The 25,385-nt window shown below is 40.9% G+C and overlaps 1 protein-coding gene across 5 annotated transcripts in view; it reads right to left on the bottom strand.

Moving 5' to 3' along the window:
* The window catches only part of LNX1 (ligand of numb-protein X 1), a 364,589-nt gene that overhangs the window by 218,256 nt on the left and 120,948 nt on the right, over window positions 1-25,385 (bottom strand). Inside the window, exon 1 of one of the 5 annotated variants that reach the window (XM_073342028.1) lies at window positions 1,233-1,306. The exons of the other annotated variants lie outside the window; for them this stretch is intronic. The gene's annotated coding sequence lies outside the window, so the exon portion shown is untranslated. Of the gene's footprint in view, window positions 1-1,232; window positions 1,307-25,385 lie in introns of those variants that run through there. 5 annotated transcript variants of the gene reach the window in all.

Raw genomic sequence — 25,385 nt, 5'->3', positions numbered from 1 at the left:
CTACCTCTCTTCCTCCTACTCTTTATGGGTTGTTTTGTACCATTGGGCCCAGCCCATAGTTCAGGTGGTACAGAACCACGCTGTCCTTGTTGAAACACTGGGAGCCATTCTGCCTCAGACTATGGGGGGCTGCAATTCTTCCCAGCCCCTATGCAGGAGTGATGAATGCTCCTTACATCTGCTCTCAATACAGGGCATATGTAAAAGGCGGGGGGGGGGGGGGGGCGGGAAAGAGGGAAAGAGGGAGAATGCTGTCAAAAATATTCTGCATAATGTATTACGCTCCCATTTTTCCAAGCACCTCAGCTTAACTCTTTGCAGAAGCACAGGCCAGAGATCTGCCTTTGTAGGACTCTTCAGGAAGCAGCACACAGAGTTAAAAATCAAGGTTATTGTATGTAAAACCCTAATAGACATTATCTTCCCTGTCAATTTCAAAGATGGAGCAACATACCCTTTCTTGGTAAAAAAGTAGTTTAATGAACACAAAACCACATAGTCAATAGTACAGTATAAGGTATTGTAAATTGTGCCTGGAAAACAATGAATAATCTCTCAGATCAGTAAATTTACTGGTGTTTTTACAAACTTGCCCTTTTGTTTTTGTTACAGACATTCAAATATAAGGTTGCAACATAAAGTTCTATACTTCAGCACATACATCAACATACATTCCCCTCTGATCTTCTCTGAGATGATTTCTGAGCCTTTATAGTGTGAGCATACTATGGAGTGAGAGACACCTGGACTCTTCAGAGCTTGAGAAATGGCAGCATCTCTTCATCCTTTCAAAAAACTTCAGAATGTCAGCAAACACAGGCATCTCCACAGCGAGCTGACTGGTCTTCTCAGCTGATGACAGACCTCTGTAACCTGTATCCAGATTGGTACATGGATTGGGACCCAGCCTTCACAGCAAACACAATGCTTGGTCCTGTATCAACCGGCCACTGAGTACAGAGTATATATAAAATCTCCCCACTGTATTTTCTACTGTATGCATCCGATAAAGTGAGCTGTAGCTCACGAAAGCTTATGCTCAAATAAATTTGTCTCTAAGGTGCCACAAGTACTCCTTTTCTTTTTGCAGATACAGACTAACATGGCTGCTACTCTGAAACCTGAGTACAGAGTGGTTTTTAACTCCTTTATTTATTCCCCCCCCCCCCCGGTACCCTTTTGTTCTCTGATTAGCTCAGCTCTCAGAGGGTGACTAAAATATGAAGACCTACCAGTTGGGGTTCCTCACAATCAAAAACTTCCTACACAGCCTCAGAACAGGTACTGGCAATATCTGGTGGTTTCTGTGTCTGAGTTACTCTGCCCTGCTGTCTGCACATGTGCAAAGACACAGACCCATGTCTCCTCCCCACTGCTTCTCTTCCCTTCTCCTGGAGAAACAAAGTCAAATGCTGCATATAAAGAAGATGGGTTACAAAATCATTTAAGGAGAAACGCAATCTGGCACTATAGAACAAATTTTATGGAATTCTCTTTTCAGTAGTGGGATATTGGCACTGCATGAGTACTTGTGACACCTGGTGGCTAATGTCTGGAAGTGCTTAGGAATATAAAGGAAGAGGAACTAGAACTAGTGGAGAAAATACAAAGGGAGTCCAAACGGTACTTAGTAAGGAATCTGGTTACCAGAAGTAACAAGTGAAAAACACTAAGAGATGGAAATTCAAACAAACATGTTTCTCTGAAAGCAAATTGAATAGATCTTGCTACCCTATTAAGGAGTCAAAAAACACCACTAGTTCAATATCTAGGTCCTATTTTTTTCCTCCTCTTTTAACAAATTTTCACCCCTTCTCCTCCTTGCTTTATGAAACATGATAGAACCTGCAAGACTGCTTACCAGCCATTTTGGGTCTATTTCCTTACAAACTGGTTTCAGATCAGTTGCAGGTGGTTGTTTTCATGCCAGTGGTGTTGGCCTTTAAGTTATTTTGTCAAACCAGAAGATTTGCTCTGGTGAAAAAAGAGACTACCCATTCTGCTCTGCCACGCCATGTGAAAGTTCACATCACTTGTCACCATGAATACATTTTTAAGTTAAAAATGGCATTTCTCAGCCTCTGGGTGAGGTGAGGGCAGCCATCTTGCCAAACAAAAATCAATGTGGCAATATGAGAATTCTGTGGGGGAGAGTAAAATAGTCTTCCCTTCCTGCTTTAATAATGGCTTAACCATCATAAAAAGAACTCTAAATGAAATATTTTGATTATAACATTCTAAACACTGACTTTTCTCTTCAGGCTCCTCAACCCATTAGGGGCATCATTTTCTCTTCTCTTGGGTTCTGACACTGCCACATCTTACATAATTTTTTGACCAGAAAGTCACGCCCAGAAAATGGCTCAAAAATACTTATTTTATTTAAAAATACTTGTTCATCCTTGAAGACATCTGTTTCCATACATGGTCCCTGACTGTGCTTTCATGAAGCTCAGAATTGCACTACACCCCACACAAGTAGGTTCACGATAGTCTTGATAGGGAAAAGGCCACGCTTTGTTTGCCTAATCAACTCAAATCACCATGGGTTTGAGATTAAATCCTAATTCAAATATGAGAAGCATCATGCCTCACTTCAGAGAGACTGTTTAAACAAAGAAAAATGCTAATGAAAAAAACAGATGCAATATACTCACCTAGATATTCTTCTGTTCTACTCTTAACACATAGTACACACTTCCTTTTAGCTGGGGAACCATTGAATAATCCATAAAAAAAACCCACCAAAAACATGGTTTAAATTACAGGAAAAGGTGATGCAAACTCTAAGAGGGTTGCAAATCCAGAAACCATTCACATCATCTGGAAAGCCTCCAGTTCCACAATATTCTCCCATCCCTAATTTTTCTCTCTTCCTGTCATTGTCTCTTCTCCCTTTTTGGGACTGTCAAGTCTCTCATTACACATCAATCACTGGACAGATAGCTACTTTGAGTTAACATATAGCAAGAGGCTAAAATCATTCCTACATCTCTTTAAAAATGTCACCTACTTCTAAGAAGTCATTGGTGGGCTCATCCTCTTGTGGTTGTACATCATCTTAGTCTATACTTCTCATCTTAGGTTTATGGACCCTAATATGTCTTGTCCTTTTGCAATTCAATAGCAGCATACAGTTAACTGACAGATACACTATCACCTGGCCATTATTGGAAGGAATCACATACTATGGCTGATCAGCACATAGCTGATTTGATCATATGCTGAATTCAATACAACATCTTTCTATTCAGTTTTAGGATACTACAGGGTCAGGTTGGCTCCTGCAATAGGCTGTTAAAATGGGTTTGTACAAATTTGTTGTAGCAAGGTAAAATTTTTGCTAATGGGACTTTCTTCCTAATCTTAATTACACTGGTTTGGTTCAGCTGCTGTAGTTAAAAGCCAGATTGCGTCTTTGGGTACAGCCTTAAGCACCAGGAGGCACCGGGACACCGATATAGCCATCTCAGGCACAGTTCTCCCCGATTCTCTCTTGCTCTGACATGCTGAGAGAGCGCAATAATATGTTGCTTGCTGGCCAGTGCATTGGGGGAGAGATGGCAACACTCAGCCTATTCTCTGCATCTCTCTGCTCACATGTGCTACAGGAAAGGTGCAACTTCTACATCTTGGACCCAAGGTCCAAATAGCTTGCCCAAGGGGTAAAAGGAAGAGTCCTGACTCCCTCCTATTCACTTACATGGGTATGTGGTCCCAGTCAGAATCTAGTCCTAAAACTTCCTAATGAACCCTGTTTTATAGGTTGGTGGTAAAGTTTCTGCCAACCTGAAACTTGCATTCAAATACATTACCAAAGCCAAAACAGACGATTTGCCTATTCTTGTTTATTTTCCGAGGATAGGGAAAGCAGGTTTTACTGAGCAGACTAAGATAATTTTATGTTTTTAAAAAATATTTCAGTTAAAACATTTGTAATTTATACATGGTCCTGCAAACCCAAAGCCACAGAAGCACTGTGCTAGTCAAGGCATTTGAAGGAAGTAAAACTAATCAAACTGATAACAAAACAAAGCGGGTTCATTTTCCTGTCCATGTTAATGTAATGCACAATTAATATCCTAAAGGGTGAAAGTTAAGGTAGATTTTTAATATTGTTAAAATTGAAAGAATTTTTTTTAAATGTTGTGCAAATACTTAAAAAAGGTAAAGGGGACCACCCAGTAATTATAGGCCTATCAGTCTGACATTGATCCCAGGCAACATAACGGAGCCTCTGATATGGGACTCAGTTAATAAAGAACTAACGGAGAGCAATATAATTAAGGACAATCAACCTTGGTTCATAGCAAATAGATCCTGTTTAACTTGCTATCTTTTTTAAAAACGAGATTACAAGTTTGGTTGATAAAGGGAATAGTTTTGATGCAATATACATAAGACTTCTGTAAGGCATTTGACTTGGTACCACAAGACATTTTGATTTAAAAATCTAGACATACAAAATGAACATGGACCACATTAAATGGATTAAAAACCATAGGTCTCAAAATGTAATTGTGAATGGGATTCATCATCGAGTGGGTATGATTTTAGTGGTGTCCCACAGGGAGCTGTTCTTGGCCCTGTGCTATTTAACATTTTTATCAATGACCCAAAAGAAAATGTAAAGTCATCACTTATGAAGTTTGCAGAAGACACAAAGATTAGGGGAGTGGTAAATAACGAAGAGGACAAGTGACTGATTCTAAGCAATCCAGATTTCTTAGAAAGAAGGGTGTAAGCAAACAATATGCCTTTTAATATGGCTAAATGTAAATATATACATCTAGGAAAAAAGAATATGGGCTATACTTTCAGGATAAGGGGGCTGTATTCTGGGAAGCAGTGACAAAAGATTTGGGGTTTGTGGTGGATAATCAGCTGAACATGAGCCTTTAGTTTGACACTATAGCCAAAAAGGCTAATGTGTTCCTTAGATGCATAAAGAGGGAAATCTCAAGTAGAAGTAAAGGTTATAGTTTACCCTCTGTATTTGGCCCTGGTGTGACCACTGCTGGAATAGTGTGTCAAATTCAGGTGCCCACAATTCAAGAAGGATGTTGATAAATTGGAGAAAGTTCAGAGAGAGAGAGAGAGAGAGAGACGTGAGAATGATTAAAGGATTAGAAAACATGCCCTATAATGATTGAGCTGCTTGAGTCTATCTACTTAGTTTAACAAAGAGAAGGTTAAGAAATGATTTGATCCCCAGTCTATAAGTATCTACTTGGGGAGCAAATATTTGATAATGGGCTCTTCAAACTATCAGAGAAAGTTATCACAATCCAAGCAATGGAAGGTGAAGCTAGACAAATTCAAACTGGAAAGAAGGTGCGAGTTTTTAACAGTGAGGGTAATTAACCATTGAAACTAACTACAAGGGTTGAGGTGGAGTGTTCAACACTAGCAATTTTAAAATCAAGATTAGATTCCCCCCTCCCCCCAATCCAAGACATACTCTAGTTCAAAAGGAATAATTTTGGGGAAGCTCTGTGGGGCCTGTGTTTTATAGGAGGTCAGACTGGATGATCGCAGTGGTCTCCTTCTGGTCTTGGATAAAAATATTTTAAAATATTGTTTTTTATCTTGACAGCAGCCCATTAAACTGTCTGGTAGCCATGATCACAAGTGGAGTACTGAAGGCTGCTGTACAAAGTTATTTCTAACTTTACATCTAACTTAAGGTTTTGTATGGACTCTTATCACTGTAGTAACTGGGTACTGATACTTTCCTTGTAAAGTAGCAGTAGTTCAAGAGAGGCACAGTGAATGTTTCCATTGCTGGTAGACTAAGTCCAACATTTTCAAACTTGGCTGCCTAAAGTTAGACATCCAAATTGAGGTAACTGCATAAGGAACCTGAATTTTAGAGGCAATGTGTATCTGTACCTTCCATTAACTTCAGTGCTGATACTCTCAATCCCTTGGAAAAATCAGGCCATTTTTATTTAACTAACTGTAGGCACCCAAGTTTAAACATGGTGGCCTGTATAGTAAAAGTCTGGATATATGTTCCAAATAGAAAGTAATATTTCTCCGTTACTCTTACACAGAACTTTTCTCCTATCCCCTCCTCACACACCAGTGGCTGAGACTGGCTTAAACATGATATTATGCAACAAAATACATAGCAGCACTTTGGGAAGTTTGACAAACTAGAATACGTTTAGCTTTCCTGCCTCAGACAATGCAGAAGAGAGAAGGATCTGGCAGGCTTCCTGGAGCAGGGCTACAACTGGTTCTGCTTTATATTCAGTAGAATTTATAGACATTTTGTGAGCATTTACTTTACAGAGCAACAGCTACAGAACAAATCACTTTTTAATCCTTTTACTGTAATTAAACATCTCTGAAAGTTAAGCAGAGCTTCTGTGCATGAAAGAGTAGACTGGAAAGAAATTATGAATGTATTTATATTGATAGGACTATTCACAGCATATAAATACATGCCTGTTTAGCAGATTTGCTAGCTATGTAGAACTGATTCTCATGCTTAGTTGTTTCCTCTTCTCTTTCATGTCAACTGATCAGATCTCACAAGGAAAACCAGACCTTTCATCTTCTCTCCTCTCTGTATAAGGATTAATTCATTGGACACTTGGCACTTAGGAAGAATTCCTCCTAAAAAAAATGGTAGGTGCCCAGATCTTGGAGAAGGTATTGGGATTTCCAGAGCAGACCTGTGTAGTCTGGAAATTACTTTGAACCAGTCTGGATCACCTTTGGAGTTAACAACCACCACCTCTCTGATTTTTACATCTGATCACAATAGAAATCTGCTAGCTAGGTTTATGGTGTAATGTGATTGATTAGTTCCTCTGAAAGAAATTTTCCTCAGAGTTTACCATGTTCTTTGTTATCCTCCTCACAGCCTCCTACCTTTCCATGCTCTTATGGGTCTTCCACTTGGTATAAACCTCTCTGTGGCTTGCCTTCTTACATCTCCCTCCCTCAAGATCAATCATATTTTGCTCACCCGCAGATTCCTCTGCTCTGCCCCCTTCTCCCTTACTTCCATAAATCTCACTCATCCCCAACTTCCTGCTCCTTCTCTTCACTGATAGTGACATTTCCCTTAATCCAGGCCCTGCCTTCATCCCTACCCTTGCTTTCCGATAAGTGCCTCACCCTCCACCAGCCTTCTGCCTCCGATGCAGATAACCTCATTTCCATCTGCTACTCCTCCCATTTGTTCAAGAAGTTTACAAATACATGGAAACGGGGACACAGTTAAGGTTACTGAAATGTATAAGGCGAGTTTGCACATGTCAGTAATGTCAGCTGAATGTATGAACTGTAAGGCTAATATGGTATTTATGTAAATTACCTTGACAGTTTAGTGCTTAAGGTTTTGTAATGGTGATACTGTAAGCCAGGATTTTAAAACATAGTAGCCTAAAGTTGCACTCTTAAATCCATACTTAGGCACCTGCCTGATTTTCAGATGTGCTGAGAACATAAGAATGGCCATACTGGGTTTGACCAATGGTCCATCTTCCGATCGCAGCTGGTGCCAGATGCTTCAGAGGGAACGAGCAGAACAGGGTAATTTATCAAGTGATCCATCCCCGTCATCCAGTTCCAGCTTCTGGCAGTCAGAGATTGATGGACAGCTAGCGCATAGGATTGCATTCCTGATCATCTTGGCTAATAGCGACCATACACAAACTTCCACCCCATACACAAACTTTTTTTTTTAAATCCAGTTATACTTCTGGTCTTTACAACATCCCTGGGCAATGAGTTCCACAGGTTGACTGTCCAGCATGTGAAGTAGTGCTTCCTTAGATTGGTTTTAAACCTGCTGCCTATTACTTTCATTGGATGACTCCTGATTCTTGTGTTATGTGAAGGTGTAAACAACATTTCCCTATTTACTTACTCCACACCATTCATGATTTTATAGACCTCTATCATATCCCCCCTTTAGTCATCTCTTTTCCAATGTGAACAGTTCCAGTCTTTTTAAATCTTTCCTCATATGGAAGCTATTTCATAGCCCTAATCATTTTTGTTGCCCTTCTCTGTACTTTTTCCAATTCTCATACATCTTTTTTTTCAGATGAGGCAACCCGAACCACATGCAGTATTCAAGGTATGTGCATAGTATGCATTTATATAGTGGCATTATATTTTCTGTCTCATTTTCTATCCCTTTCCTAATGGTTCCTAACATTGATAGCTTTTTTTAACTGCTGCTGCACATTGAGCAGATGTTTTCAAAGAACTATCCACAAAGACTCCAAGATTTCTTTCTTGTGTGGCAATAGCTAATTCAGACCCTATCCTTTATTATGTACAGTTATTTTTTCCACTATACATTAATCAATACTGAAGTTCATCTGCCATTTTCTTGTTCAGTCACCTAGTTTTATGAGATCCCTTTAACGCTTTGCAGTCTGCTTTTGACTTAACTATCTTGAGTCATTTAGAATCATCTGCAAACTTTGTCACCTCACTGTTTACCTTTTTTCCAGATCATTTATGAATATGTTGAACAGCACTGGTCCCAGGACAGAGCCTTGGAGGACCGCATTATTTACCTCTCTCCACTGTGAAAACTGACTATTTATTCTTATCCTTTGTTTCTTATCTTTTAACCAGTTACTGATCCATGAGAGGACCTTTCCTCTTAACCCGGGACTCCTTACTTTGTTTAAGAGCCTTTGGTGATGGACCTTGTCAAAGGCTTTCTAAAAGTCCCAGTACACTATATCCACTGGATCATCCTTGTCCACATGTTTGTAAACTCCCTCAAAGAATTCGGATATATTGGTGCATCATCATTTCCCTTTACAAAAGCCACATGGACTCTTCTCCAGCATAGCGTTCATCTATATGTAGGGCACCACCAAATTCACGGCCGTGAAAAACTTGTCTCAGACTCTGAAATCTGGTCCTTAGTGTACTTTAACTCTATATTATAGGGTAAAAGTATGCAGCATTTCTCAAACTGGGGGTCCAGACCCAAAAGGGGGTTGCAAGGCTATTATATGGGAAGGGGGTCACGATATTGCCACCCTTACTTCTGTGCTGCTGCTAGTGGTGGTACTGCCTTCAGAGCTGGGCACCCGGCCAGTAGCCACTGCTCTCCAGACACCCAGCTTAAAGGCAGTGTGGAAGAAGGGTGACAATACCGTGACCCCCTTTTCGGTCAGGACCCCCAGTTTGAGAAATGCTGAGTCAAGGGCTTTACATGTTTATATTTTGCCATTTTAAAATACATCGTCACGTTTTGTTACAAACAACCGTGTAATTTAAGATTTAAATATATCTTAAATATTGAATTTCACAGTTTCAATGTTATGATGTGAAATTTATGAAGATGAACCAGGAATTTGGTAGGGCCCTGTCTATAGGTCTGAGTTTTCTGTTCTCGACTATAGTTTCAACCAATTTGAAGTTAGGCTTACTGGCCGTAACCATCATCTGATACAGAGGCCGATTTAAGCCACATACCACAGTTAGGAATTCCGCAATTTCATATTTGAGTTCTTTCAAATCTCTTGGGTGAATACCATCTGGTCCTGGTGTTTACTGTTTAATTTATGAATTTATTCCAAAACATCTCTATTGACATCAGTCCGGGACTGAAAAGAATGGCTCAGGTGTGAGAACCTCCCTTTGTAGTTAAGACCAATACAAATAATTAATTTAGTTTTTCTGCAACAGCTTGGTCTTCCTTGAATGCTTCTTTAGCACCTCGACTGTCCACTGGCCCTACTGATTGTTTGGCAGCATTCCTGCTTCTGATGTACCTTACAATTTTTTATTATTAGTTTGTATCTTTTGCAAGACGCTTTTCAAATTCTTTTTTGACCTCTCATACTTTTACACTTAACTTGACAGATTTATGCTCCTTTCTATTTTCCTTGCTAAAATTTGACTTCCAATTTTTAAAGGATGCCTTCTTGCCTCTAATCACCCCTTCTCTGTTTAGTCAGAGTAGGGCTTTTTTTGGTCCTCATTTTTTTTTTATTTTTTTACACTTAAGATATACAGTTAATTTAAGCCTCTATTATGTTGTTTTTAAAAAGTTTCCATGCAGCTATTTTACTCTTGTAACTGTTCCTTTAAAATTTCTGTTTAACCAGCCTCCTCTTTTTTGTGTAATTCCCCTTTTTGAAGTGAAATGCTACTGTGCAAGTTTCTTTGGTATTCTCTTCATCCCCCCATCCCCCGCAGCATGTTAAATTTAATTACATTATGGTCACTATTACGAAGTGGTTCAGCTACATTCACCCGTTGGACCAAATCCTGAGCACCCAACAGAGTCCGCGTTTGAGGCCAGAAAGGACTGCTAGCACTCTCCGCCACACATTCATTAGGCACAGTGCATACACCTGGCAGCAGTGAGGAGCAGCAACACTGGTTACCCCACTGCCCACTCAGGTTTGACCCTGCTGGCCCTCCATCACGACAGGGGCTGGCGGGGCCAAAACTGAGTGAGTAGCATTGTGACCTGATGCATGGGGGTCACACTGCTGCTCAGGTTTGGCCTCAGAGCGGCTATAGGGTGAAACCGGAGTTACAGGGGTCACATCACTCACTCTGTTTTGGATCCACAGCTCTCGTGATGGAGGGGCCACTGGACTAACCCTGAGTGGACCGTGTGGCAGTCAGTGCTGCTCCTCCTTGCTACTCCATGAAGCCAGATCCTGCAGCAAGGATCCAACCCTCTGGGGCCTGGCCAGCCTGAGCTGGCTTTCAGCAGCCCAGGTCATCTCTCAGGGATAGGGAGTGACTCTGCACTTGGGCGAGCTGTGCTGGAAAGCAGGGGCTGATCATGGCATGGACTCTGCAGGGGAGGCAATGAGGCCAACAGCTGCAGCAGGGATAGCTCCACAGGGATTGCCAGTACAGACCATGGAAAAATATTTCTGAACACTCCCCTGGAAGGGACCTCCAGATCATCTAGTCTAGCCTCTGGTATATCCCAGACCACCAACACATTAGACCTGCACACTAAACCCAGCATTACAGTGCTCAGGAGACTAACTGTTGTGTGCCACCAGCAGAGAATAGGAAGGACCAAGATTTACTGGTACCTGATGTCAGTGCAAAGGCAGGAAACATTTTAACCGAAATCTACCCAGATAATCCTGGCAAGTGACCCGGGCCCCATCCTGCAGAAGAATGCAAAAAACCCCAGGTCACTGCCAACCTGACCAGGTGGAAAACTCCTTCCCAACCTCACATATGGCAATCTTTTACACCTGAAGCATGTGAGCAAGAACCAGCCAGCCAAAGAGTACTACCAGTACCACCTCAGAGCACTGGTCACCCCATCCAGTGTCTCATTTCCAGTCATGGTCATCCTTGATACTTCAGAAGGAGACAAACAAAAACCCAAGCAGAATACTTGCGGGCGGGAGGGGATGGGGGGCGGGAGAAAAGAATATCCCTCCCTGACTCAGGTGACCGGCTGAAGTACTGAAACATGGGATTTTTTAGGCACATAAGACAAACTGGAATGGACTCCCAGGGCTGCTGAGCTCTGCCCCCCTCCATCACAAGCAACCCTATAATCCCACTCAAATTTGTCCAGCTCTCTCTCTTAAAACTAATTGTTTGCCACCACAACTCCTGTTAGGAGACTGTTCCAGTCAGAACCTCACATAACAATCACATTAATTATTTTACCCACTTTAACTTTAAATTAGCAACGCTTGTGTGCAAGAATTATGGGTTTCTTTTTTAATAGATAAGAAGACAAGAAAATTTAAGTCAAGTTGGCACAGCAAACTATTGCTTGGCATATAATGTTTTCTGCTATGTCAGGCCAGTAGTAGTTTTCCTATAAAACTTTATGCACCAGGCACATAATTTTGGTTGTGTGGCATTAGGCTCCCCACTCCTATGCATCTCCTAGGGTGAACACTGGATTTCAGAAGATCCACAGCAACAAGGTTCCCCTCTTGTACGTGAATGTGTTGCTGGGAAAAGTGCCTGCCCTGTGGAGTGGAGAACCTGGGTGACATTCTGGACTGAAGTCAATGGCAAAACTCCCACTTAGTGGGGCCAGGACTTCACCTCCTGATTCTGAGGAACTTGGAGCTTTGTTGGGCAGGCACCTTCTTCTGGAACTCTCTTCTTGAGAGCTGCCCCAGACTGGAAAAAGAGCCTATGTATGATAGTCTACATGTCAATGCTGCATGTCATATTTTCTACATCAGCTTCCATTCTGGCTAATATTTTCTATGTCAGTGTCTGTGACAGACATTAACTAAAGAATAGTGCTAATAACTTAAATATACACACAGCTGAAAGACTACCCGATGGGTTAAAATTTGTTTAGACCTTCAATATTTCTGCTGGAAGCTTGAGTTGTTGAAACTAAGTCATTTGTAAGAGAGAGGGATCCCCAAATGCATTACACACCTGCCCTAAAAACTTTAAAAATCTGACTTTCACAAAACCTTGTCTGCCTGTATAACTCTACTGAGGTCCGAGTTATGCTAGCAGAGTCTACTACTCCTAGGAATAAGCAGAGGAATAAGTGGTGTACTTTTGATAGCGATCAGAATTAGTGTGTGTGTCTAACAATGGGATTTAAACTTTGTTTTCACTGAAAAATTGAACTATGGAGATGGTACTAATGTTTTCTTAATAGAAGTAGGGGTGAAATCCTGGCATCTTTAAAGTCCCTTTAGGAATTTTGCCATTTACCCTGGGTGCACTGAGCTATGTAGTTTTAATAGAACAACCTAGCAAAATTCCTTTTGGCACCTCGCCAGCAAAACCAGAAACTCACTATAGATTTTGTTGTGAAATTGTATACATTTCACACTGTAGACACCAACGTGTGACAAGTAAAATTATGAAATTTCATTCCAAAAACAAATGTTTCATATACAGTTTAGCTAAATAAAATACAACTTCTTTAAATATTTGTCTCAGCCAGAATAAGTCTCCATTGTACTGTAGAAATACTAGATTTTTAAATGTTATAATATAAATACAGCTTGTTATCACAGCAAAAACACAAAAGTAAAGATGGGTTCAGATTTCTATATATTGTAAACTAAACCATATAGATTATGTGTAGACTGAAGACAACTTACTTACTTGTCCTGAGTTGCTGTAATTTGCTTTGTTTCATACAGTAGGGATTTTTGAAAACAGATCTTAGACTGGGTCACCTGTATAGCATCAGGTGGACAGAGTTCATAAATCACAGTACTGCCCAGAGTCATCAAGGACGTACAAATACATTTCACAGTGAAGGTCAAGCTCTTCTAATGCAGTAACAAAAAATAAAGGACATTTTGGAGAAAGGTTTTAGGAAGTAGTAAATATCTTTAAAGGGAGACAAAGTTATCTAGGATTTATAGGTTTTACAAATATTTATGCAAGGTGCTAAAAAGCAGCATCTCCCTTGCTTTAAACTATTTGGACAAGTAGGCTTATGGCTTTCCTCTATATGTAAATAGTACAGCAGCATTCTAAACAGATTATGAGTAGCATCAGTACAAGTTAAATATTTATGTAAGCTACGTGAATTGAAGAGGTATTCTAAGGAGAACACTTTAGCCAAAAAATTTTAAAGGCTACAGTGCTGTAGTATCCTGCAGGGGAACATCCTACCTTAACTAGATCACTCCCTTTGGAATAAAAAGGCAGTATGAACTATCTATTTCCTGTTGCCTAAGAAAGAGGTTCTCTCTCTCTTAAGAGCTCGGTCTTAGATGTTCACACAGTGCCAGACACCGTCACATATAGGTACCCAAAAAGAAGGTTTGCAGAGAGCAGTTTAGGTTAATTTCTCACGCAGTACATTGGAAACACCCACTGAATGAACATGTTACTGTATTTTTATTCTTCAATTCTGATAAGTAACTTTTGCTCAAGTTCTCCCTTTGGCTACTTAGAGGAAGGGAGACCAAAATCATGGTTAAAGCCAGAGAACAGAGGTCAAAAAGAGTAGAGTGCAGAAGGTTACAGTTGCCATGTAATAGCTTTCCAGCCCTTTCCTTCCACCACTTGGGAACTACCAGTCCCACAGTTGTTCCATCACAGTACACATTCCTCTCTCGAGGCAAGCAGTGTAAGGCAAACAATTGGCATGACAAATTACTACTATTATTATACCAGGATGGTGCAGTCGTGATTCAGTTGGGGTAGCCTCTGAGACCTATGATGGGATGGCTTCCAAGACCTTATCCACTCATGTCCCAAAAACTCAGCTTGACTCCAAACTCATCATTGAGGTTTCTTTATTGGCATATAATCAAACTACACAGAGTAAGCAGACTCACATGAAGCGAGTGGGTATAGGGCATACCACACATCCAAAATACAAAGGTCATTAATCAGCTTATATATATACACACACACACACACACACACACACATACACATTCTAAAATAGACTGCTGCACATGCTTTTTACTCCATATTGCATCACACACACAGTGATTGGTTCATTAGTTTCTGGGACCTAATCTCCATACAGATCAAGAGCTATTCAGGCACCACACATGTGCAGCAGACAGAATTGCTTACTTCCCTACTATCTCTTCTCTACCAGCTGCACAGCTACTGTGGATTCATGCTTTGTTCATTGCTTCATGTTCTTAGCCAGAACAGACCTATAGATAAGAAGGAACAATGTGAAGTAGACAATTTATCCTATAAATTCCATTACAGAGATGCCTAAATGTTATGAAGGTTTAGGAAAACTCAAAACTTTCATAAAATTGGAGGAAAATAGAATACCCTTCTCACTGAAGCTCTCACACACTCAATTAAACAGAGGTTCAGAAATTCAGTTTGAAAAATCTGGGCTTAAGGGTTTTCCGGTATACTGTATCTATGATGAGTGAACTTAAAGAGGTTTGGAGACCATTGCATGTGAAAGAATTCCCCAAAAGTCCGGATTCTGCCCTAATTTTAGCCAAGTTTTCTGATTGCCTTATACAAGCAGGAATTCAGCTTAAACACTGAACACTCCCTGAATCTTAGTGTTAGCATATTTTGTAGCTGAAAATACATTAACTTTACAACGGAGTTTTCAACATTTTTAGATTTCTGTTTCTGACCACATTCCCTGTGGAAATGAAGTCTTTCACAACAGATACTGGAGAGGAGCAGCCAAGATATTTAGTAGGCACAGCTGTATTGCCTCAAGTGCAGGACAAATAGCTTTCTTTGAATAAAAGTAGTGCAAAGAAACTTCCTTTAAGCTAGTAGTAGTATTATTATACTGTCTCCTATCATTGTGGAAGCTGAATAGCAGCAATACACATTTACCCCTCTTTTGATATTTCAGTGCATTGGCTCCAGACCCACTAACACTTCTTCTCAGAAAGTTTGTGGGCCAATTTGCAGGAATGGCCAATGCTGCAGAAAATGCGCTAGCTGGAAATAGTCCCAAACTAAAACCTAGTCTCTAAACAAGCCCAAACTTTGCAGAAGTTCAGAATTTGATCCAAACTACACGCCTGGCCATCTTTATAACAACTCAGTCTAACCCCCTAGAATTAAAACATCCACAAATCTTGAAAAGGTTTGGTCCAGATCTGAACTTGGTTAGTGTGGTACCAGTAGAAAGGGCACGATTTTGCTGGAACTGCAGGAGTGCAATTAGGAAAAGATCTTTGCAGCATAGAATCATCAGTTTCTCTGCTTAATGTTTCAGTTAAATGCTGCCTGCAAATCATCTTTTTCCTAGGTCTGTATTTTCAACTGGGAGCTGCCACTCCTGGAAACATACCACTCAGTGAGAAGCCACTGCGTGCGGCTTATTCACTGCAGGGCTAGCAGCTTCTCTATCCATCCATGCTTTTGTGCCACTTACCACTACAGTATTTTTTTCCCCCCTCTCATCATCAGTGATCAATAGGAAAGAAAGAATCCTGGATGAGGTCTAGACTTTCCTTTATTCTGTTCACTTGCCCCTAATCCCAAAATTTGGGAGAGTGGGACCCCTAAACATGGCAGCGCCGATTCATTTGGAGGCAAACAAAGTGTTTCAGGATATGAAATAGAGATCCCTCAAAACAGCTAATATATGTCAGGGTGGCATCCTCCAACACGTCTTTTTAATTGGTTTATACTGCAATTGCTATTTTCTGATCATGACATCAGAGTTGCTACAAACTGAATGGAATTCTATACCCTGAATGGTCTTTGGCACTGGGTATTGTTTGATTTTGCTGGATAAGGACAAGAGTCTCATGAACATATATTCAATGATTAAAGCTAGTGTAACTGCCACTCTTGTGTACTGAACCTAATGTGGTCACTTCCTGCTGTTAAGAAAGCTGACTGTTGAAGCAGGTGTGAGCAAACCCCAACTTTTTCTGTTCCCTTGCTATCACACTCTAGAATAAAGAAGATTTTTGCAAGACCCACTAAGGTGATCCGGACATAAACCAAGAATTCCAGCTGATTTTTAATGTTCTCAGCTACACACATTTGCAGGAAGTGTGCACCTTGGAACATAGCTATTGTTCTAGTACGTGTTCCTGCTGGAGTTTCTGCTTAGTGAGGGGTAATGATGGCAGTGCTGATGCCAAGCAGAGAAAAACTGTGCTATGTCCTCTCAAATGCAACAAAGCTGGAAGATAAAGATAGATCATCATCTGTAGGCCTATCTCCCACCGAGTGACTGTACAGATCTGGTTACAGTTGTGCAAAGTTCAGAAGTTTAAGCAAGCTGTTTTGTTTCCGTTTTCATAGATACCTACCATACAAGTTCCATGTTCCAAAAAACCTCAAAGCAATCAGTCTAAACCTCCAAGTTTCACACAGTTATTGATTGAAACCATAAACCCTGACCCCGGATTTGAGGGATAAGGGCATCTGTATGAAACTCTACCTGGGCTTTCCAATTTGGGCTGAGTTTCAGACATGTTGTAAAGGGTTCGCAAACCACCATGTTGAATGTATCCTGCAGAGATCTCCCATGGATGTAGAAAGCACTGAGAATAAGTAGATATTGTGTGCATGGGGACAAGCGGGACTCAGGCAGAATAGGCGCTGGCAGAACAGCAAGAGGAAATTTTTCATTCTCTTGAACCCAGAAACTTTGGCTTTTGGGGGATCTCTTACTAGGTGAGACTTATACCTTACAAATTTTGGGAGTACCACAGGGTGCTCAGTGCAGCATGAAATATTATAACTTCTTCTACACAGGCCTTACTATTTGAAGATTCACACAGATACTCCCATGCTGAATTTTTCCAGTACTCTCACAGGCCATTCCAAAAATTAGTTCCACTGCTGTGAGTGGTACTGACCAGTTATTCTACTGTGCCTTTTGCCTTCTTGGTGGCCAGTTTCTTCTCTAAGTATCAAAATAGAACTGTTAATCCAGTAGGTTAACGACTGGTCACACTGCTCATGCAAAATGAATCAAAGGCAGTACAAAAGATTTGACAGACCATTGGTCTGATCTGCAGTGGGATATCCTATATTCTTAAGTATAGAGTCTCGAGAAGAGGCATGTAGATTTTTGAAAAAAAAAAAAAAAAAGTAATTGGTTAACCAAAGTTAGATCAAGTTCAGAAAAGGCCTCATTTTGGTTCAGTTTGAAGAGATGGGAGAAAGTACAGGTCAATTCTTATCTTGGCCAAACAAGAGCCCTCAAATCCACTACCGAATATACTGAATGTATTTCAATAATATGTTATACTGACGAGTTGATTTAAACAATTACATAGTGCAGGAAGGGAGATTAACAAAGACGTCCCTTACAAAAAGTCATCGAGAGGAGAGGAGACCAGATGGACTATTTTGGGAGGAGGGGCAGCATTAGACCCTCAATTTAAAAAAAAAAAAAAAAAAGGAATGAAAAGTTAATTACATACAGAAATTATGAAACCACCTTCAAAACAGAGAAGAGGGGGTACTTTTTGGAGGATTACTACATCTAACCTGGTTTGTTTTTCTAGCATAAATGAATACTTTTGTAGATCTGGATTTTTGTTTTAAAAATCCACTATGTATGTAGGTAGGAAAACAAATATGTATTGATCATTATTACACGTAAGTTTATAAAATAAATATTGGTTTCCATTAAAAATTTGGCAGCACTCTGCCGCTTTATATTTTTTTATCTTGCAAATGAATAGCACTGTCTATAATAAATAAAGCTGATTAAAAACCAGTTACCAACATTGGTAGCTTTTATATATATTTACAAGTATGTAGTTTCAGCTGGAATGGTCATAATAGACCATAAAAGGATTTTTAAGCACTCTTTCCACATTCAAAAAAAAATACATATTTGAAAAACAAAACAAATAAATCACACACACAAAGTATCTGAGCTTGAAACAAAATGGTCATAGACGTTACAGGAAAAACAAGCAAATGAATGTCAAAGTTTTCCTGTCAAACCCAGCCAACATTAATAGAACACAATCTAGGGAAACGTCAGAGGAACATTCAGAGCCCTGCTATGATTATCTGAGTCTGTTACTGCACACTCAGAGTTCAATTTTCAGCGTAGTGTGACTTTGTGTCCAAAAATGAACACTGATGTCTGCACTTAGACATGTAAATGCTGATTTAAGTATCCTATTAAAATGCTCACATTAGATGTTCTAGTCAATAGACTGGATGTGTTGGCTGAAGGGTAATTAATTTATCATCCTCAAATTCAGAAAGATATGAATGTGTATTAGCCTCTAGTAGTTTACTGTACTTTCAGTTCATGTTAAAGTGTAAAGGAGAGCTTTCCTATACTTTATTCAGCAGCCTCTAACTGCTCAGTGGATTCAAGGACAAAACATGAATCTTGTTCCATTGTATCCAACTGTGATGGGACAACGTTAATCATCTCAACCCCCTTTAATGGAGCTTAATATGGAGATCTGAGGAAGAGGATAAGCACTAGAAAGCTGACCTCCTCCATTGTCCTGCCACTGCAACCACAGAAATACAAGTCTCAACACTCTCAAGTTAGGGGAACTGTTCACCAATGTTTTGGGTCCCCTCTAAGTTCAGAGTCTCAGGAGAGACCGGCAGTTCCTATGGGCTAGGAATTGACATTTTGGACTCATGAGCGGGCCTGGGAGTGCAGTTGACTGTCAGTCTCACAGAGCCCACGTGGAAGCAGAAATTCAGTCTCCCAGAGGGAGAGTGCAACTATCAACTTACATTTTTCCCCCTCCTTTCCCCCTCCCTCCCCATACTTTCTTCTCTCTTTTTGGGTGCAGATAACCCCCAGTTTTCTCGTGGCTGTTGGAGAGAAAAAAAGCACATTGTGTTATTGGTTTGATGGATGAATCTGATTGGCTGAAGCCAAAAGGAAGTTGGAACCAAGGTAAGGGGACCATAAAACCGGTGTCCAGGGCTGAGGCAAATCAGGACTTGGGTTAGGCCAAGTAAGGACCAGAGCTCGTAATACTACTTAGCTTTAGTTTTTATTAATCTTATTCATTAATGTGTTAATATTTAACTAAGAACTGCAGATACTAAAACCTGAACTCGTGTGTCCCTTTAAATAGAAAGCACTATCTTGTATATTAAAAAAGGATCCGGTCTAGCTTCAATCCTTCCTCCCCCACACTGAGCCAGCATGCTTCTACGACTCATGATTCCTGCGGGCATACTACAGCTGTTGAGAAAGCTTTATCCCCCGCTCACCACCCCCCAAGTCCAGGTTAACTGTTTCATGGTTCCTGAGGAAGAAAGCTGTTCCAACTGGATTGTGGAGAAAGGACTGTTCTGGGTGGTAGGTTGGGCCAATTCCTTACACCACTTTAATACCAAGACCAATGTGACCTGATATTCTATGAGGAGCCAGTGTAATAAGCAGAGATCTATGGTGATGTGTTCTCAACAACCAGGATTGCTAGAGGCCAAATGCTGCATTCTGAACAAGTTGAAGTTGAGGGCTCATTCCTCAGTATAAGGAGTTGCTATAATCTAGCCTGGAGGACTTGGCAATATGGACCACAGTGGCCAAGTCAGCATCTGACTGATAAAAAGCTGCACTCCATCCTAGCCAGCCACAGATGAGAGAGTGTGTTTTTAGTAACAATAGCTATAAAGTATCCAGCAACAGTGAGGAGTTGTGACCGTAAGAACACCCCCAATGCCAGACAGCAAGCGGCTCCATTGTATGTAAAAAGTCTCAGCTGGCCTGACCAGCTCAAAACACCTCATGCATTATTGTCATGATGTTCATTTAAAAGGTGTCTTTGAAATATATAAATTTGAAAACTAACACCACGCTGGTCATTAATATCACTGCGAAATGAATGTAACAAAGCTGTATGTGAGATTATGCATATTCGCCGGTATCGTGTTTTGGAGCATGTAAACAGACCAAGGAGGCAAAACACGATGTTTTTGTCCAGAAAAAGGAGAAAGGCAAACACCTCTTTGGCTCAATTGCAGATTGAGCCAGGTGTGACAAGAGTGAGGGACAATGGACTACTCATTTGCATCGGCAATTCCCGGAATATAATTTGCACTGTAAATCACAGGATAGGGCAAAACTAGCTTGGTGTTAGATCCCTGGTGGACACAGAAAGCTGAGCCCCCAGGAGGGCTTTGTGACTTGGAAGACAAAGATAAATTCTGGGGATAAAAAAGGAACTGCCGGAAGTCTTTGGGGCATCTATCGCCTGAGAAAAACAAAGATGACAGCACTTTGTACCTATAAACGATGGCTCCTCCCGCTACAACAGGCTAGAGAATGCTGACAACTTGCTGTGAGTACGAAAACTATGTCAGGCAAAGCTCTCTTTTATTAGAAAAAAGTTTGAGATACTAGCAAGCATGTTGTTTTCCATTTGTTTGTAGCCCTTCCATACCTCTTTCATCCTTGCTTGAAATCACTTAAGTCTATGTTCTTTTTTTAATAAGCTTGTTTAGTTTCACTACAAACCATCTCAGAGCTGCGTATTAGAGTGGAGTGTATCATGCCAGCTGAGCTAACAAGCTGTTGTGTGTACTGGCTCTTAGGAGGCAGCGAACTTGGTGTTACTTCTGTGAGTGTCCTGTAAGAGGGACTGGACCACTGGAAGGGTTGTTGGGGGTCGCTCTGCAAGTAGTAACTGGGCTGGCAGAAGGCAGATGAGACTATTATGCTGTGAGCAGGCTGCTGGTGTCAGGGCTCTGAGCCAAAGCTGCACAGCCTATAGGCACCCAAGGTTTCAGGGCAGGCAGTGACAGAACCCCTCAAAGCCTCACAGGAGTCCTGAAGGGCGCTAGTGCATCTTACAAGTATACTTTACCAACACAGTCAGGGCAGGACTTTGATTTTAGTATTTTGATGAGCAAGTCAGGTTGCAGGAGTTGTAAAGGATTTCTTACAGTACATTAGTACACGCACAAGCCTAAGTGAGCAGTCCTTTACAGGATGCATCCGATTTAAACATGGAAAACACTTATTTTCATCTTGTCTGCTGAGACAACAATTCTTCTGGGTGCCTTCTTCCCTTATGTTTTTCTCCCTTTATTAGCATTGGGCATCCCTGACAAATAGTCTCTCATGGTGTGGATGACAAATGCAAATGTCATATATTCTAAAACATTCTCTAGCAAGTGACACGCCAAAGCATTGACAAAAAATAGTCTGTGCGTACAGTGTCATTCCTTCACGTTCCGTCAGATCCAATGTACACTCCCTTGTCTTGCAGTGGCTTCGATCTTCACTAGCAGATAGCAATTAATGTCACTTAACTTCACAGAAGAAACTGGAGATCCCTACATGTAGCACAGCTGAAACCATGGCCCATATATTGCATCACTCAACCTATCTGAGTAATTCAATAAAGGTGAGCTGAAGAGGTATGCCATGTGCAAAAAGGGCAAGATTCACCCATATAAGAAATACCTTTTACCTTTTGCATTATTTCTAAAAATAGGGTGAGTAAATAATTCATAAAGAATTAGTTGTCAATTTTCTCCTTTTCTGTTAGAGAAATATTTTCATTCGGATGGTGAAATTCTTTAAATTATTCGTTATTAAGAATTGTTTGCTTATTTCTTCAGGCAATTCACTACTCTATATGATTAGAATATTCACAAACTGTTCACAAGCTAGAGTCAAGATTTGCATAGTATTGGTTACCAGTGTATGTTACACAGTGTTGTGTCAGTGCCCTGACTGATTGTCATATTTGACATTCAAATTAGCACTGTATTGGCTAATTCAATCAATACAATTCAAATTGTGCTTTTTGGCAAATATTTGAACTCTCAAGCTTCAATTTTGCTATTTTGGGAGTATATATAAAGGGGATCATAAATTATACATGTAAAATGCAGGAGTGAATGTAAAACAAGCAACTGTGCATGCAGCTGTATATTCTGCACATATAGAATAGAACTGCATGTGTACATTTAATAATAATGCTTTGCACTCATTAATAGCGTTTTTCATTCAGAGACCTCAAACTGCTTCTATAAAAGTGGACATTATCATCCCTATTTTACAGATGAGGAAACTAAGGTGAAAAAGGTTCAAGTGACTTGCCAAAGCTGGACAGCAGCTCAATGGCAATTGAGCCTAGAACTCAAGTCAAATTGCAGTGCTTTCTCCCCACACCCTTTACCCCCGTTTGATTGTACTGTTAGGCAAGGAAAGACTCAACCAGCATGATTCCAGGAGTAACCCAGGGAGGCATTTTGCCTCAGACACAGGGCAGGGGAATAGTATTTGTTGCTGGATTATATATGTAGCAAATAACTACTCCCTACACATGGACTCAGCTGTGCTGGCCAATGCAATGTGAAGGAGGGGAGAGGTGGAGCAAAGCCAGTGCTCTGCCCACTCCCGACCCACTTGATCCAGGGAGGGAGTAGGAGGCACACAACATCCTGTCAATCCTGACAAGCTGGACCCAAAGTCCCAGTATCCCTCAGTGAGGGGGTGGAGGGGAAGAGTGGGAGGGTAGGTTTCCTTACTCTCTCAGGTTTCAGAGTAACAGCCGTGTTAGTCTGTATTCACAAAAAGAAAAGGAGTACTTGTGGCACCTTAGAGACTAGCCAATTTATTTGAGCATAAGCTTTCATGAGCTACAGCTCACTTCATCGGATGCATACTGTGGAAAGTGTAGAAGACCTTTTTATATACACACAAAGCATGAAAAAAATACCTCCTCCCACCCCACTCTCCTGCATGGATGTGCAGTTCAAGTCACCGACTGACCTTATGACCTAATCATGCCAATGTTAGAGAATGATGCCATTTTATTTTTTCCTTTTGCTAGATTACTGGAGTTCCTCCTCTCCCCAGAAGTCACTTTGGTCCCCTGAAGGCTTAAAGCAGGAACTTATGTCTGTGTGAAGTATAGTAGCAAGAAGGTTTTACTGCAAGACCTCATGGGCAGGCTGTGGGCATAGCTGTGTTATGCAGGCTGACTCCTTCAGGGTCATACAAGTGTATTTCACGATAAGAACATCATGTGTGTGCCTGGCGCAAGTAGCAGCAGCAGCAAACACTGAGCATTTCTTTAACTAACTAGAGCACATCAGCATGGAGGCTACTCTCTGTCGCTTGAATATCATCACCCCACAGCCAAAATTAAAGGTTAAACTCAGCATCTTTTGACTACTGAAATGACAAAGATTTTGCTCCTAACTAGAGCAAGAGTTCATGGGCAGCCTAATATAGCTTGAGATGATAAAATAATTAATAATGGGAGTAGTAATACCTCAGGTGGAAAGATTTATGCCTACCCCAGGCATTGCTACTTCCCACTTCCTAGAAAAGTGGGTGAGACAGTATACAGTTTCATTACATTTTCAGCAGGAAGTCAGGCAGATGGTCCTGGGGAATGTTTGATCCTGCAAGGTGCTGAGTAACTCCTGAAGATGGAGAGCAATCAGTAGAAATCTCTGATGCAGTATTCCCCTTTATGAATAGCTCGATTGGAATATTTCACTCCGATCTCAAATTACTGGTTTATTAAATTTAATTTAAAAACCCTCACTTCTTGAAAGATAGGACAAATCCGGTCAAAGCTACAGATTCTTCCAAAATCATTTTAAGGCGCTCTTAAAATCAGTGAAATAATTCAGATGATGGTTTCCACTCACTCTCTCCTATCCCGGGGAATGGAAAATGCAGATGGTATTTTGCAATGATGATGTGTCTCACAAACATTTAACAGGAGAATCTGTGGTGCCTTCAGATCAGTCTGTGAGCAATAAAGTGAAACTTAACAAGAACTGCCTTGTGACTTGCCTTCTTGGCTGAAGAGACCTCGCCACCAAAATCCCCAGCCACATTGGCCCCAATCCTTGGGCCCGGCCAAGTTCTACTTAGCAGAGGACGCAAAGTGTTAGGATATAGATATTCAGGCCTGTCGGTAAAGGCCTGTACTCGAAGAATTTAGATGTATTCTGATCACTTGGCTAGTTCTAGAGGCATAAAAGAAAGAATCAAAATCACTGTCTGCCGGTGTAAGGTCCTTCTCTTACTGTGACAGTCTGAGGCCCTGTTCTTAGGCTAAGGCCTTTGGCTAAGCAGCAGAGGCAGCCATAAGCTGGGAAGCGACCGGTCACCTCCTCACATTCCAAACGAGTCACACTGAAATAAGGTGCTATTGGGCTGTTAGGAATACAATCCTGTCCTGATAGTGCCTATCACCTCCAGAGAAAGGGAAGTGCCTAGAAAATGTAAAAGGAAACTTAGTTTGATAGCATCCTGTCTGGCAAGAACTCACTTATCAATAGCTGGGATGTGAAATCCTCACTTCTGTATTGTTTTGTCATTATAGTTCCCACTTTGCTATTGTTTATCAGTATAATCTCTGTCTGGTTCTGTGATTGTTCCTGTCTGCTGTATAATTAATTTTGCTGGGTGTAAACTAATTAAGGTGGTGAGATATAATTGGTTACATAATCATGTTACAATACGTTAGGATTGGTTAGTTAAATTTCAGGAAAATGATTGGTTAAGGTATAGCTAAGCAGAACTCAAGTTTTACTATATAGTCTGCAGTCAATCAGGAAGTGAGGGGGTGGGTGTGGGAGATGGGAGCAGGGAATGGGGGTAAGGAAATTGGAATCATGTTTGACTAAGGGCAGGAATGGGAACAGGGACACAGGTGTAAGGCTCTGTGGTGTCAGAGCTGGGAAGGGGGACACTAAGGAAGGAAACTAGAATGATGCTTGCTGGAAGTTCACCCCAATAAACATCAAATTGTTTGCACCTTTGGACTTCGGGTATTGTTGCTCTCTGTTCATGCGAGGAGGACCAGGGAAGTAAGTGGGTGAAGGAATAAGCCCCCTAACAGCATAATAAAAGTTGGCTATAAACCATGTTTACTTCCCCACCAATCCCTGGGGAAGCTGGGGGCTACTCTGGTCACCAACATTGAGAATCTAGGGGCAGCACTGAGTCAGCTACATTAGCTCTATACCACTTAGAAATTTTCCCAATGGGGAAATCAGCTCAGCTCCCCAATTAGGTG

The sequence above is a fragment of the Lepidochelys kempii genome, chromosome 4, assembly GCF_965140265.1.
Source record: "Lepidochelys kempii isolate rLepKem1 chromosome 4, rLepKem1.hap2, whole genome shotgun sequence".
Lineage (NCBI taxonomy): Eukaryota > Metazoa > Chordata > Testudines > Cheloniidae > Lepidochelys > Lepidochelys kempii.
The sequence above is the reverse complement of the archived record's forward strand: the minus strand, read 5'-3'. Positions and strand labels throughout refer to the sequence as shown.